The 17,641-nt window shown below is 37.3% G+C and overlaps 1 protein-coding gene across 1 annotated transcript in view; it reads left to right on the top strand.

Annotated features, from left to right (window-relative positions):
- Positions 1 to 13,383: 13,383 nt before the first annotated feature.
- LOC127446655 (chemokine-like protein TAFA-2) overlaps positions 13,384 to 17,641 on the top strand; it is a 148,007-nt gene continuing 143,749 nt past the window's right edge. Inside the window, exon 1 of the mRNA XM_051707763.1 lies at positions 13,384 to 13,823. The gene's annotated coding sequence lies outside the window, so the exon portion shown is untranslated. The remainder of the gene's footprint in view (positions 13,824 to 17,641) is intronic.

Here is a 17,641-nt window from a genome sequence, read left to right as displayed (position 1 = left end):
TTCGTTGAACTACGGAAAGCTGAAAGAGACAAAAAGATTGCTTTTTAAAATCACATTTTAAAGTGCACACTGTTAAAAGAATGCAACTTAATGTAACGTTTAAACTTTCCCATATTTCATCAAAGGATTGCCCCATGTGTGTGCAAAGAGGTCTGGGCTAAGCCAAGAGGTCTGTCCTATATCCCCAGACACTAGATCTGACCTGATTTTCACACTGTTCGTGTCCTATCACAACAGCTTTCCTATGGGTTGTGAACAACATAAAGGTGAGTAAATTATGTCAGAATATTCAATTTTGAGCAAACTATCCCTTTCAGATGAAATAAAGGAACCACTCTATTACGGTGTGTAATTGCAGAACTAATGTCCAAAAGTGTTTGTCTGTCATAGACAATAAGGCAGACAACATCCAAGACAAAAACCATAAAAATTGTAAACAAAACAAACAAAAAACTACAATGTTGTGTCAGAGCTTGCAACGCAGCAGCCATACTCGGCGCCATCTTGAGTCTAGGAGATGTCTTTAAAAGAAATAATGCATTAATAACTGAATCTGAAAACCCACACTTTTTTTTTCTCACTACCATTCACAGTCAAAGACAAGAAAAGAAATGCGATAAATCAAAGATGTCTTCAAATGCTTTTTACTTTCTGAGAACCCTGGGGTGAATTTTCTAAAGAATTTTGCTTTTCTTGATGTACTGAGACCATTAAGTTTCAGGCACTTCCCAGACGTGCTGTTTAATACATGAATAGCCAGTAAACATTCTTTTTTGTTTTTTAAATGGAACACAAAGTTTAACACTTATATCATCAAAGTGTGTAAGGGTTTAGCCACACTGGTTCTCTTTCAGTTCTCGCTTCATGGTTGCTAAATCAACCAGTGGTATAAACCACAGGCTTCCTTCCTGCATGCAGCCGAACTCTACACTCAGTATGACTGTTTATCTAAAATTCTCCCATACGGCTTTAGATTTGCACTGAATCTAAATATTCTGGATTAGATTTATAAAGGATTAAAATTCCTAAAAGGGCACATAATTTCAGAGCTTTTCTCATATAAATATGAAAAAGAAAATCTTTTTTTTTACAACATTTAATTTTTCGTAAAATATGGCATCATTTGTGTAAAGGACACTCATGTTCTAGTTAGTTGCTAAGGCAAGCATCACTATTACTATTGCTTAAATTTAGGGTAAGAGATTTCACTTAACTTCTTATCCTATGTGTTAAACTTTGGCACATAACCAGCCCAATAGCATTTGCACTATGGACAAGAATGTTGCATTTGGACTCTATATCAAAAATTCCCATAGACTTACACTGAAGGAAGGACCCAGGCCATATAGTGACCATAATATCATAGAGACCCAGGAGTGGGCTCTTTTGATTGGGTTTGGGGCAGTAATTTACCACCTAGCAACCACCCAGTGCACCCTAGCAACCACATAACAATCCCAAGTCACATCAGCTAATGGGGTACCTCAGGACTTCTCTTCTCAATATATATAACATCACTGGGACTCATCATTCAAACACATGGGTTTACCACTGCTACGCCGATGACATGCAGCTCTACTTGACTTTCCAAACTGATGACCCCACTGTGACTGCACGGATCTTGGCCTGCCTGACAGACATCTCGGCCTGGATGAAGAAGCACCACCTTAAATTTAACCGAAGACCGAGCTCCTCGTCTTTCCAACCAACCCTGCTGTTGAGCACAACATCATTGTTCAGCTGGGTTCATCTACAATTCCACCATCCAAAATGGTCAGAAACCTAAGGGTAACCTTCGACAACCAAGTCAGTTTCACCAACCACATCTTCAAAACAGCCTGATCCTTAAAATTCTCTCTGAACATGCCACACAACTCCTTATCTAGTCTCTTGTCATATCTAGACTTGATTACTGCAATGCTCTTTTAGTTGGTCTTCCTGCATGCTCAATTATGCCTCTGCAAATGATTTAGAATGCAGCAGCAAGTCTGGTCCTCAAGGAACCCAAGAGAGGTATTTGTACTTTTCTAATACAATTGAAACTTTGTAATGCAGAAATTTTTGTGTTACTGTCTCCTTAGAATGAATTGCTTATGTTGTATCCTTAATAATTTTGTAAGTCGCTTTGGATAAAAGTGTCTGCTAAATGAATAAATGTAAATATAACAATGCTCTAAAGACCACACAGAACATCTTAGTAACTGCATAGCAATGCTCCCTGACAACCAGCCCCTCAGCATCATGGCAGTAACTTTTACATGGACAAACACCACTCACATTTTCTTCAGAAAATGTAAACATCCACCTTTGCTATTACTATTATATTATAGTTTTCATTAAAAATTGTATTTAGCTCAGAGAATGATAATGTTATAAGAGCGAGCCAGAGCTCATGATGCCTTGTAACCCATGATGTTGTTCAAATGGCTCATTTGTTGCTTTCTCTCTCTAACCCATTCTATCTCTTGATGGGAAAATGAAGCAGGTACTTGAAAACAATAATCTTTGAGTATTATCATTAGAATTATTATCATTGCAATTATGCCCTGAAGAGTAATTTACATTTAGTTGCCTAGCAAGTGTCCTAATTCAGGTTGACTAGAGTGCAGAGAGCAGCTCAACCACCTCTTCATCTTTGCATATACTGTAGGCCTATACTTATCTGTTAATTCATGCAATAAGTATGGGCCCAGCAAATACAGCATAGGTCTGGAAAAAATGATTGGATTCCTCTGATATTACAGGAATAGTTTACCCAAAATGAAAATTCTGTGATTGTTTCAAAATCCATGATCACAGAAAAGCATCCTCTCCGCTACAGCTCACAAATCTCATTCAAACTGGTGTGCCATGTTTATTTAATGCAACGTACAACACCCAGATTTTGAAGTCTATATAAAACGAATATAACGATACGTTCTATCACTATACTCAGTTTTCTGGTTGGCTGTTCAGAATAATAACTGATTCGTGATCAAATCGCTCTTGTGACTCGGTTATTTTCAGTGAATCCCTCAAAAGGGTTAACAAAACTTTTGAATCAGTTCACAATTTTGTCTGAATCATTTGCTCACAGCTCACTGATCCACCGAATTGTTTGGAGCAGTTTTATTGTAAACTACAACAGTACCCAGATGTTTTAGAACACAGTGAATCACCCACTTAATATGGGTGTAAAATCAATCATGCCGGTAAAACTGTCAACTAACATTAGTCGCTTTATCTGGTTAGGGTTAGGGGTGAGTGAAGGGATGGGCTTTAGTGATAAGGACGAATCGGGTAAGGGGGAGTAAGAATCTGGCGTGTAGTCGGATTTCAGCGCCCATTGTACAAAGGTGCCTGGGTTTGTTCCTGACAGGCAGCAGATGACCTAATCCCACCCCTATCCCTAATCCTAACCATATGGAGCCTGTAAGGTTAAGTACCCTGCCAGGAACAACCTGAAGCACCTTTCTCCCATTGCTGATTTTGGAACATCACCTGAAATACCAGACATAATTGTCAGGGAGAATGTTAAAGCATAGCATGATAGAATGTAATCTATGAATCCTAACTAGATTAGGGAGTCACTGGTCCCTATACCTAAAGGCCAAAATTTACACCTTACCACAACCATATTAGGGAGTAAAAAATCGGCACAACATCGATCAGCTGTTTAGAATCAAGAGACATCTCTTAGAGTCTTAGAATAAATCACTCTTTTGAATCAGTTCTTTTCATTAAATTAGTCAAATGGGTTAGAAAAACAGTCTGAATTGGTTCACTCACACCCTGAATCGTTTGGAGTGGTTTCAAAGTTAAAGACCTCGTGATATCAGAATTAATGTTTTGCTGCTTTTAGTCCACATCTGTTAGCTTTAAAGTCATCTATATGCTATTGTACTTCTAAACGTTGACAAAATTCATTTTCAGAAGATTTAAAATGTAAAATCTGCAGTCTCTTTCTTCCACCTAAAAAGACTCATGACATCATGTCATCCATGACATCACATAGAGGTTGAGAAACCTTGTCCAATCAAATGCATTCCATGAAGTAGGGTCATTCTAAACAGATTTTTCAATAAGAATAGCTTAAAAGAGTGTTCTGACTGACCGTTATCAACTTTTCGCCACCTGAAGTTCTCAAAATGAAGGGTAATTGTCTTTGAAAGGAACAGGGCAAAGGGATGATCATTTGTGAATGGGATGCACCGATGCTGGAGCTGGACGGCAGGAAAATTGCTGGAGTTTATTTATATTTTTTTTGTGCAGCTGGAGGATTCTTGGGATGTACAGCTCAAGTAAGTGTTCTTTGTTCTTTATGCATAGTGTACTGTGATTTAAAACATGAATGTATTTTCTTTTTCTCGCTTGTGTCTCATTTATCTACATTGGACTTGCACAACATCTTCAGCCTCGTCATAAGCAACGACCGCGATGTGCTGAGTGTGTTTGTGGGCTGGTTATGGAATAATGTTGTCATTTAGATCATCATTTGGTTCTCAAGTCTTTGGAAAAGCTGGCCGGTAGTGAGATCGCTTCACAAGTTTCCCCGGTAAGTGGCTCTCACATGAGCAGCATGGTAGAAAGGGGTATGTGTTTTTGTGGCTGTAAACTAAAGCCTATTGGCTATTTTTTAAAATGGGACAGGTCGAGCGACATGTCCCGCCCCCACATCCTGGCACTTCACAGAGACTTTAACAACTCACTCAGTAAAACAATAACATGATGCTTTCTAAAAAATCTTTGTTTGTGTTCAGCAGAAGAAAGAGGTTGAGTAAATGATGAGAGCATTTTCATTTTTGGGTAAACCATACCTTTAAGTTCAACACGTGTGTGCAGCTTGTAAATGGCTTTTTGCTGCAGGTAAAGACATTTTCAGACTAAAGAAAGTATAAAAATACTAAAAGTACCCTGGCATTGAAGTATCTTGCAAATACCATGGTATATGAATATGCTCACCATTCAGTATGTAAGCTATGTTCAGCTTTAATTGAAAATTCTATTACTTTTTCACTAATGGGTTGTTATTGTTTTCTTCTTTGATCTTGCACCATTTTTTATGTTGAATTTGTTTAATGACTTAGGGTTTTTGTACAAAGGATCAGAATTCTGTTGGACTGACCATAACCACATCACTTCATAAGCAAATCTAACATATGTGATGCATCATTTGGATGGACTAATCACAGGTCATGAAATGATTGCTAAAAAGTGCCTGAAAATACACCATATGAATGTTGCTCAGTTATTGCATTATGTTGCATTACAATACATTTTTGCATTGTATTACATTTTTGCTTAGCACTACTCCTAATTTCTTTTGACTCTTGACATTTTGTACTTTGAGCTTCAACTTCTGCAAAGGTATTGACTTTGCTTTTATAAAAAGTCTAAAGAGCGTGTAGTAGTACCACAGGACTCAAGGCGTATACTGCAGGCTTTAGATTGGATATAAAAAATTAATTAGAAGAGGAAACCCATCACTAGAGACAAGAGAAACCTTTAGTGAGACATTTTATAGGTCACTGAAGTGTTCTCAGACTCTCTCATTCTAAGCTAAAGACTGCCATCTATTGACCGAAGTTGCAAAGGATTGACCAACCAACCAACCAACCAAATTTATGTTTTTGTATTTTTAGTCTCATTGTTGCCATGTCTCATTGTGTACAGATAATCACACATTACACATTTTTTAAATATTGTATAATCCCATTCTGTTTTAAACCATAAATATGAAGCATCTACGGTGGCCCCAAATACACTATATTGCCAAAAGTATTCGCTCACCCATCCAAATAATTGAATTCAGGTGTTCCAATCACTTCCATGGCCACAGGTGTATAAAATGAAGCACCTAGGCATGCAGACTGCTTCTACAAACATTTGTGAAAGAATGGGCCGCTCTCAGGAGCTCAATGAATTCCAGCGTGGTACTGTGATAGGATGCCACCTGTGCAACAAGTCCAGTCGTGAAATTTCCTCGCTACTAAATATTCCACAGTCAACTGTCAGTGGTATTATAACAAAGTGGAAGCGATTGGGAATGACAGCAACTCAGCCACGAAGTGGTAGGCCACGTAAAATGACAGAGCGGGGTCAGCGGATGCTGAGGCGCATAGTGCGCAGAGGTCGCCAACTTTCTGCAGAGTCAATCGCTACAGACCTCCAAAGTTCATGTGGCCTTCAGATTAGCTCAAGAACAGTGCGTAGAGAGCTTCATGGAATGGGTTTCCATGGCCGAGCAGCTGCATCCAAGCCATACATCACCAAGTGCAATGCAAAGCGTCGGATGCAGTGGTGTAAAGCACGCCGCCACTGGACTCTAGAGCAGTGGAGACGCGTTCTCTGGAGTGACAAATCACGGTTCTCCATCTGGCAATCTGATGGACGAGTCTGGGTTTGGCGGTTGCCAGGAGAACGGTACTTGTCTGACTGCATTGTGCCAACTGTGAAGTTTGGTGGAGGGGGGATTATGGTGTGGGGTTGTTTTTCAGGAGCTGGGCTTGGCCCCTTAGTTCCAGTGAAAGGAACTCTGAATGCTTCAGCATACCAAGAGATTTTGGACAATTCCATGCTCCCAACTTTGTGGGAACAGTTTGGGGATGGCCCCTTCCTGTTCCAACATGACTGCGCACCAGTGCACAAAGCAAGGTCCATAAAGACATGGATGAGCGAGTTTGGTGTGGAAGAACTTGACTGGCCTGCACAGAGTCCTGACCTCAACCCGATAGAGCACCTTTGGGATGAATTAGAGCGAAGACTGCGAGCCAGGCCTTCTCGTCCAACATCAGTGTCTGACCTCACAAATGCGCTTCTGGAAGAATGGTCAAAAATTCCCATTAACACACTACTAAACCTTGTGGAAAGCCTTCCCAGAAGAGTTGAAGCTGTTATAGCTGCAAAGGGTGGGCCGACGTCATATTAAACCCTATCGATTAGGAATGGGATGTCACTTAAGTTCATATGCGTCTAAAGGCAGATGAGCGAATACTTTTGGCAATATAGTGTATATTTGAATGCTTAAAGGGATAGTTCGCCCAAAATGAAAATTCTGTCACCATGTACTCTCCCGTATGTTGTTCTAAACCCATCATATGGCATCTTTCTTCTGTGGAACACAAAAGGAGATGATAGCCAGCATGACAGCCACAGTCACTTACACTGTTTTGAAAAAGATGCAATGAAAATGAATGGTGACTTATGGTGAACATATTTTGTGTTCCGTGGAAAAAAGTCATACGGGTTTGGAACAACATGAGGGTGTGTAAATGCCAATTTTATCAAGCAAAACTTTTCACAAAAAGTCTAAAAAGTAAAAAGTATTTTTCAGCTTCCTTAGGAAAGCAATTACAAGACTGAATCATCTTTACCATTCCCTGAACTGTTTCGACCAACAACATACCCGGATATATAGGGAATGTGTATTGATTTTAGAGTAAACAAGCCCATCGTAATGAGTACATATGCCTTGTTGCTCGTGTGTGTTCGTGAACCTGTTGCATTATGTTGGCAATAAAAGCAACCAATGTTGAATTATTGATGTTCTGTTGCTTTCACCGGAGCCATTACTTATTCTCTCTTTCTCTCTTTCTCTCTCTCCACATTACATTTCCTCATTCTTAAGCACATGTCAAGCTGTACTCATCACATTCATGGAGGAGACATGCATAAGTTAAAATGAGGGACACTGTGGTTGTGTTCAAGCTGTCTTATTTTAGACTCACCAAATATAGTCTTACCCTGTTTGGCTGGAGAACACTTCAGATTCTTCTCTGTACAGTTACACAGGGGAGCAACGAAATAAAAGTAACGGGATTACGTATTTAAAATACAAAATATAAGTAACTGTATTCCACTACAGTTACAATTTAAATCATTAGTATTTAGAATACAGTTACATTCAAAAAGTATTTTGATTACTGAAGAGATTACTTTGCATTTTATTGTCATTTGTTTCATTTAATATTTAGTCCTTTCAGATGGAAAACATTTATACATATAAACGATGCGATCCAAAGTGCATTTGAACAGCAGTGAAACACTTTCTTATGATGTGTCACATTCATACGAGCAGACAGAGAAGTCAGTTTGAAGTAAGTTTGGAGCAGAAGAAATAGAAATAAACCTTGTGTAAATTGTCAGCTTTACACTAAGCTAAAATACTATTTCTAGCCATTTTACATGCACGTTTTCAGACATGATCGTATTTTTTTATCAAAAAAATTCACGTTGGATAATAATTTTTTTTATACTAGTAAGACCTTTGATATTAGGGCAAAAATTATATTCTTGATTATGATTTTTGTATTGTTTTCCTGTAAAAATATCTAAAAATCATTAAAACAAGATCAATTTAATTTATCTTGTTTTAGAAACAACACTGCATAAGATATTTAGGTTTTTCAGAGAATGTATTTTTAACATGTTTATTTTGTCTTACTGTACTGGCAGAGTTTTTATAGTCAAAACAAGTGAAAAAATCTACCAGTGCTGAAGAAGTAATCCAAAGTATTTAGAATACGCTACTGACCTTGAGTAATCTAATGGAATACATTACACATTACATTTTACAGCATGTATTCTGTAATCTGTAGTGGAATACATTTCAAAAGTAATCCTCCCAACCCTGAAAATGTATGATAATTAAAATAATTCAAATTATGAATGAAACATTGTTTTTAAATTAAACATTGTTTTTTATTTTTTATTTAATTCAATATTAATCTAACACATTATGTCAAAACAATGATCCTGCTGTATTATTATAGGTCAAGACCTCTGAGGTAAGACCGTCCAAAATCACCATTTTAAAATAAATTGTATGTGTTAAAACTAGCTGTTTTTTTTAATGCAATGTTAACTTTAAGTTAGATAATAGTTCATCTAACTGTTCTAACATATTACAAAATTGGGACAGTAAGTTGTACCAAAAAGAACAAAGTTCAAAGTCTGGAGTTGCTATATAAAAGGACACCTTGCTTGTGATTTCGCCGTATTCCACAGTCTTGAAAGCACTATTCCATCAGCCATAAGCACAGCTGTGGAATTGCTTCTTGCTTCTTTTAGAAACCATGTGTCTATATCCATTGTGCCTTAACCTTTAGAAAGCAACAAACTTCCGTACAGTGATTGACTGCTTGGCCCTGAAATGAATGGATTTCAGGAAATATCTTATAATAACACATTTAATCTCAGAGGCTTGACTTTTACCCTTAGGCGAATGGCCTAGATGAGATATGTACCAAAAGTTTTGACTCCAAATTGTTAAGAACCAATGTGTGCAACTTATTACACAACTCTATGGAATATAAACTCTGATTTATAAAATGCGGTGTGCTGCAGTCAAATATTATCATATGATGACCACTAAACTATATTATTTGAAGTTTGGGAATCTGATGTCTCAAATCACTCCATAATCTCTTTTTCCTCACATAATGAAATAATTTTGAATTGAATCATGTTCATTTATTTATTTCGTAAGTAATCCCCATCTTTGGGGTCCTGATCACCCTGTCTGTGTATTTTGCAATAATGACTGTTTTTTAAGCCATTTGAAATGGGTGTATTTGTGCAAATGACCCAAGTGCATGCTACTACATCATACGTGCCCTCCATACACTCATGCAACTGTTATTTTACAATCATGTCATGCATTGCCCTAAACCAAATAGCTGTGTATTCCTTCAATTGTGTTTTGAGGCAACACCATCAATTCTTTTGGAATATTACGTGACTGCACCTTCAGTACAAAGCTTATATAACACAGTTCCACAGACACACATCCATCACTGATAACAAGGACATATTACCCCAGAATTCAGCTCCTTCACGCTGTTCATCTTCCTTGTGGCACAAAAGCACAGCTGAGATAGGTTATATTAGGTAAAGGTTTATGTTTGATTTTTTTGTTTTCTTAGATCAGTTTTGCCTGATAATTTCAGTGGTTTAGGGGTATGAAGGACTGTTGATATGAGCATTTAAGATGCAAATATTGGTGATTTCCCAAATCACATAAATATTTAAACTATAATATATATGTTGATCTATTTGGGTTAATCTCACAAAACCTATCAAGATTGAAATTTCACTCCGAAAGAAAGAAAAAATTATATATTTCTTATAGGAAATGGAGCCTATTGTAGGACTATTCAGACTTTTTTTTTTTTTTTTTTTTTTTTTAACTGCAAGATGATTTTTATGACAACTGTAATGATGTTGCTGGCACTGGCAATGACCATGAAGTAAAGAACCCAAGTGCAAATTTATTCCAACAGTGTAATCCATAAACCCTAACTACAAACGTATATAAAACATAAACATGGCTTGACATAAATTGACTTGGCATAAACTTGACTTGGCCTAACCACCAAAGTTACAACAACAATACCTGACAATGGACAATGGAAAATATGAGGGTTAAATACATGAACAGAGAACACATGACAAAGAAAACCAATAAACATTAAACACTCTAAACAAGATAACAAGACAATCAACCAATGAAAACAAGACACATGAACATGGAGGGAAACATGAAATCGCATGACAAGGGAACAACATGAAATGAAACAGGAACTAGATTTTCAAAATAAAAGACAAGAAAAACATGAAACAACAGAATACACATGACAACAACTAAACACATTTCCCCTCAAATTCTCATAACCATTATGATTTTTTTTTATTATAATGTGAAAACAAGAATGACAATTTAACTTATAAAATTTAGCAAAATAGGTTATAATCTTTTTTTCCATTGCAATTTTTTTGACAATAAAGCACATTTCCCCCAAATTCTCATTACCATAATGAAACATATTATTTAACTATTTATTATTTAATTATTTAACAAAATAGCAAAATAGTTTCAATGTTATTTCTTTGCATTGCAAGATTATTTTTATGACAATTAAACAAATTGTCTTCCAAATTCTCATTACCGTAATGTATTTTTTTTTACATTTACATTACTGTAATGCAAAAATAATGTCATTATTGTATAACCTGTAAATTGAGCAAAATAGAGTTGCTTATTGTTTTATGCATTGCAAGATTATTTTTTATGACAATTAAGCACATTCCCCACAAATTCTCATTACATTAATGCAAAAATGATTCTTATTACTGTAATGTGAAAACAATTATCACATATTATTTAACTATTTAACTTGCAGATATTAGCAGTCGTTTAAAAACAATTTCTTTGCATTGCAAGATTATTTTTTATGACATTTAAGCACATTTTTACCTCCAATTTTCATTACCTTAATGCAAAAAATATTCTTATTACTGTAATTTGAAAAAAATTAGGACATATTATTTAACTTGTAAAATTTAGCACAATAGTGTTTTAAAAATGTCTTTGCATTGTAACATTCATTTTTATAACATTTAAGCACATTTTCCCTGAAATTTTCATTACCTTAATGGTTTTTGTGAGATTCAAGATGCCAACCTTGGATTGGACTGAATTCGGGTTACACAATGGTCTTTGAAAATCAATTTCTATATCAGGATACAGTATATGGATGCTTACCTGGTGTGATTTATTAATTCCATTGGAATACCTTAAGACACTGGATAGACGACAAGAAATGTTTCATTTTCTTGCTATGTCGGTGAAACTGAACTGTTCTGAAAGCTGACAACTAACAACAATTATAATTTAAAAGCCATCTTATTTTTATAGTATAATGGACCAACTGTACAAAAGACAAAGAGCATTGATCAGTTTGTACAGGCTATGAACCATCAGAGAAGGGTTTTGTTTATGGTGCCAGTAGAGTGTCTATGAACATTAAAGGTGAGCACTAATATACTGTGCATTATCTCTGAGCCAAAGCGATCACTGACCTCATTGATTAGTCCTGCCATCTGCTTCTTATGGAAGTGGGAAGCCAGAACCACTCTGATGAAGTAATAATATTACTGCAATTACCATATGGAACTCTTTTATGATTAAGACCTACTAGAGTTCGATACAAGATTGACAGTAGAGTAACTGAACAGCGATACGTACACGAAAATTGCAACCATACTCTATCAAACCCAGTTTCATACTGTGAATGCCTTTCAGTGCGAATCATTTTGCAATTGATTTAACAAATTGAATTAGTAAGGATTAGCAGACAAATTATCATGCAATCCGGGATTCTTTAATTAAACATATGCATTTTAAAGTATTTACTCTCCACTGAACTACAGAGGCCCCTAAAAGTATTTGGATGCTTGGCACTCAAAAATGATATAAATGTCATTGCATTCACTGAGAAACTAAGTGTCATCCACAAAGAAATTATGATAGACAGTTCCTTAGATCTAACCAGACCTTTGAAGCTCCAAAAATCACATAAATGCATCTTAAAATTCATTCATATGACTCAAGTGGTTTAAAATATTTCTTCTGAAGAGATGCAATCACTTTGTGTGAGAAACAGATCAATATTTAAATCCATTTTTTTTTTTTTTTACCATAAATCCCCACTTTCACAATGTGAAAGTGGAGATTTATAGTAAAAAAAAAAAAAAAAAGGATTTAAATATTGAACTGTTTCTTACCCGCATCTATTATATTGTTTCTGAAGACATAGATTTAACCACTGGAGTCTTATGGATTACTTTTATGCTGTCTTTATGTAATTTTTGGAGCTTTAAAGGTCTGGTCACCATTCACTTGCATTGTATTGACCTACAGAGCTGAAATATTCTTCTAAAAATCTTCGTTTGTGTTCAGCAGAAGAAAGAAAGTCATACACATCTGGGATGGCATGAGGGTGAGTAAATGATGAGAGAATTTTCCTTTTTGGGTGAACTATCCCTTTAACATTAGTGAATGTTTTAGGTGTCATGAACTAACAATGAACAATATTTACAGGACTGATTAACCTTAGTTAATGTTAATGTATGAGAATGCAGTTTATTTTAATTCATGTTAGTTCATAATCCTTTAACTAATTTTAACATACTACTCTTAATTTTAAAAATGCATTACTATATGTTGAAATTAACATTTACTAAAATGAATAAGGGCTGTTAAAGTATAACATATACAACTTTATTGTTACCTTTTAGTGGATGTATCAAGTCAGTCCCCCTCAAGCTCACACAGGTGTCCTAGGTATCAACTATGAGCATGTTAATGTGAAAAAATTTGCTTGAAATGTGTGCTTGTGCTAATTCTCTTGTTGGTTTGATATTTTGCTATATAATGCAATGGCATTCATGCATCTTAAATGTGCTAAAGTCTCCAAAGATTTGTATGTATTGAATGCAAAAATATCGCCACCAGGGGTCACCATTTCACCACAGAGGACAGAGCGCTCAGCTATCTCCCATGGGTTCCGAGCAGATGCTGGAAGTGCTTGAACACTTGAGAGGCGCAGAGTCGATCACCTCGCCTTCCGCTCTCAACACAGCACAGCGGGCAGCCACATCTTTAACACATGACAGCAGCATTTGAAAACCTCCCATTCCGTAACCAGATGAGATGACAAAAATAGATAAAGGGATTTTACAGATTTGAGTCCTGAGTGAGAATATTAGCAACTGAAGATCTCATCATACTTGGTTACCCAAGTGTCATCCACCGCGCAAAGTTCAGCCGCATCTGAAGGAACTTTGGAGAGTGGGAGTTTGGAGGACTCATTTTAGACTCTCTGAACTGGAAACTTTTTAAATTCGATTAGCATTCTTGTGCGCCCTGTAGGTGATGCTTTTTTTGGGATCGTTTGTGCGCAAAGGGAAATTATCTGTCTTTGACGCTGCCGGGGCTTTATTCCTGACAATGAAAAGCAAATGAGACGCTTATCGCATCACTTTTGTTGACAGCACAACGACAGGTAAGTCCTGGATTATTTTATATTATGAAGTATTCTTAGTAACAGCAGAAAATAAACTCAAGACCGATATTGCATGTGTTTGAAATAGAGTCTTCAGTATTATATTAATTTTAAATGAAGGAATTTAGCTAGCCATCAAGGCACTACATGCTTAGAAAAATCCTTTTAAATAATAGTATCTATTCTTAAACTGGTTTAAATATCTGGTCTAGCGTAATAATAGCGAATATCTCTTGAAACATAATCGACAGCTGTTTAACGAATACATTCTTGCCAGATTCTTGATCCAGAACACATCGGATGTGAACATCCCTGATTAAAATTCTATTGATGCTGTTGCAGTGGACTAATAGAATTTAGATCTTTTGTTTTCATTATACTAGGTATTTTATAGTTGTGGGGAATGATGATGAAGGGTCAGTATGATGGTGATGATGATGGTGGTGATGATATCAGTGCCTTTGAGAAAGAGATGCTGTTGATGTTGTTGACCAGAATTGGGTAGTTAATAGAAAGATGATGTTGACCACAAAAGTTGGACATTGCCTAAGAGGGACACCCAGCCATATAATGCAAAATCCTCTGTGATTGGTTGTTTCGAAAGGTAACAAGCATTGTATCTGAATCATTGCTTATTGTTGGGGGGTTGGAGATCAATTTCACAGTACCTACAATTACTGAACATATATTACTGTAGTCACCAAGGAATGGATGTAGCCAAATATTAAAAATGGGTGGGTGGGGGCATGCAAACTAATGGCTGTGTCAGACATGTTTATCAAGCAACATCCGAATGAAAGAAGGCATCAAGGCAAGTTTGAATATAATTTTTGCATACCATCTAGTAAGAAGCTTCCATCTGGTTGATTTTTAAAATCAGCAAAGATGTATCATTCGCTGCCTATGTTATACCATAACCCTGGACTTGCCCTGGCAGTTGGGTGGGTTGTGTCAGATGGTATCCCATGTTCTTCAGGTTTCACATGTGATATTGATTTACTGTGTTTATTTGGAGTCCCAAGTTAACTCCACCTCCATTTGGAGCATTTGTTTTGGAACCTGGTGCCATTTCTCCCTTAGTCCAATTCATTTAGGCAGTTAGTTAATGAACATGGCAATCACACCCGGATCCGCAGCAAAATAATTGGTCCGAGACCACTTGGGGTGCTTTCACACTTGGTTCGATTGCTTGGTCCTAACCCGGATTTGTTTCCTCCCCCATCCCCCTGGCCCTGCTGGTCTCAGTTCACATTATATTATTTGGGTTCGAACTGCGGTTCATTTGCGTCATCAACATGAGTACAAGCAGCAGCTGTTTACCAATAGGTAACAACTTGAGAAGACGTCAGCTTCACTGTGTTAAGAATTAAAGTTTGTCTCTTTGGTTTTACAACCAAAACTTTCCATGCACAGAATGTGCAAAGATGTGAAAGAATGTGAGCTGTTCTTTGAAGGTGATTTATTTGACAGATAAGCAGGTATGATAAATGCATTATACAATAATAATTGCGATCAGGAGTATGCAAAGGCACAAATTATACGGCATCAACAGTGGTTTCACTCTGGCAGTTTAGTCCAAAACAGAGCATGGTTCATATGAAAAATTGGTAATATTAAAGCTGTTTTGAGGACTGTAGTTCCAAACCTGAGACTACCTGTAGGTGGTGGTCTGAGCTCGGTTGCATGGTTGAGAGAGAAAGCAACCTGTGCTTGGGTCCACACTTGTTCAGGAAGCGTTTTTGCCAATTTAAGCATGATGACATCATCAGTTGCACAAAAACACACACGTGCACCACGAGTGGCAGGGAAAAATAAGCAGCGCTGCAAATACATTGCTCGCAACCAGCTGTCTCCTAAAAAGAAAAAACAGTTCGTAAGCATCAGATATAGTCACCTTCTCCCGGACATACATATCTGCTGAAATATGGCATGCGGTGGACAGATGCAAGTGTCACCAAATTAATAAAGAACACAAATATGGCGACCCGTGTTGTGTTCTTCATCATGTGCACATTTGTGATGACGCAAGTTGATGACGGAAAAGCAACGGGGTTTGACAGAATCTAAAAGAGTCTGAAACAAGACCAAAGCTGCGGGGGGCTAGGGAACAATCGGACTAGGATTCAGACCACAGCAAACGTACCGAGTATGAAAACCACCTTTGGACAATTGTGTCATATCAGCAGCGAACTGTACTGGAGTTCACATGAACCATATACCCAAGACCACCTTTTCACTCGGAAGCAGTTCGCGGGTGCACACCTGACTTCGGTAAACAGCGTTCACATCATCCAAACAAACCGAATTTTGACGTCAAACGAACCCAGAAACGCACCAAAAGTGCTAGTGTGAAAGCCCCTAGCCAAGTCTTGGAGCGGTTCGCTAGTAGTGCGAATGCAATCCGACCCAACAGACCAACAAACCATGAGCATACCTCATGGGTCTACGGAGAAGAAATCTGTAGATCAGCACGTCACTGTAATTCATAATCAAATTTTAGATATAGCTTTTGGCGACTATATTAAATATAATTGCATGTTTAAAATATGAGTTGTTTAATAATTCCTGAGGTAATTTTTGTATGATCGCTTCTCTTTTTTGGATAGTGGCAGAACGGAGACCAGTAGGATGGCATTAGCAACTTTTTGACAAATAAAAATCATCTTTATGTGGCTTCACTCTTTCTGCTGTTTGTGTGTGTGTGTGTGTGTGTGAGAGAGAGAGAGAGAGAGAGAGAGAGAGCTCTCTGACCTTGAGAACAGGCACTTTTTTAATGCAGAAATAATGCAAAAGCAACTAAAGACAGATAAAAATAACCATGATGTAAATTGTACAATACATATCCATCCGAGTGATGGTTAATGAACTGCGCTGCCTCTGACTGGAATGCGCATTCTGTACCATGCGTCAACGTTTTGCATAACCGTGACAACAATTGTTACAATTGTTAAATCAAATGAGCTACAGGTCTGAAAACGCCCTAAGCGTAACCCAAACCCTAACCCTGACCCCTAACCCTAACTTTGGTGACAGCAAATGTGAATCTCACAAGATGTGTGAACACAACAAGGTTTCCCATCTACACATTGGTGGTTGGTTGAAACAATTAAAATGCCATGTTCAGGTTGGTAGAAAGAAGCAAATTAGTTTATAAATTAGTATTTTTTTTTTTTTTTTTTTTAAAGATAATGATCTTGATAATTATCAAAAATGACCCAAACATGGGGGGCCTGGGTAGTTCAGCGAGTAAAGACTCTGACTACCATCCAAATTGGCCCTGTTGCTAGGGAGGGTAGAGTCACATGCGGTAACCTTCTCGTGGTCACTATAATGTGGTTCATTCTCGGTGGGGCGCATGGTGAGTTGTGCGTGGATGCCAGGGAGGATGGCGTGAAGCCTCCACACGCGCTATGTCTCCGCAGTAATGCGCTCAACAAGCCACGTGATAAGATGCGCGGATTGACGTTCTCAGACGCGGAGGCAACTGAGATTCGTCCTCTGCCATCTGGATTGAGGTGATTCACTACGCCACCACGAGGACTTAGAGCACATTGGGAATTGGGCATTCTAAATTGGGGAGAAAAAAGGGGAGAGAATCCCCCAAAAAATACAATAAAAAGATGACCCAAACATAGCAGGAGGTTTAATTTTGTTCTATATCATTAGACATATTCATATGATGTTGAATTAGTCTTAAACCAGTTTCTTTAGGAGGCACCTTCATACCAAAACACATTGACTGACTGAGTAGGGAGTTAGTAAAGCATTTGCCTTCGGTTTCAGGCATACTCAATAATGAAATCTTATAGGTGCAAATG

This window comes from Myxocyprinus asiaticus, chromosome 9 (genome assembly GCF_019703515.2).
Source record: "Myxocyprinus asiaticus isolate MX2 ecotype Aquarium Trade chromosome 9, UBuf_Myxa_2, whole genome shotgun sequence".
In the NCBI taxonomy this organism is placed as follows: Eukaryota; Metazoa; Chordata; class Actinopteri; order Cypriniformes; family Catostomidae; genus Myxocyprinus; species Myxocyprinus asiaticus.
The sequence above is the reverse complement of the archived record's forward strand: the minus strand, read 5'-3'. Positions and strand labels throughout refer to the sequence as shown.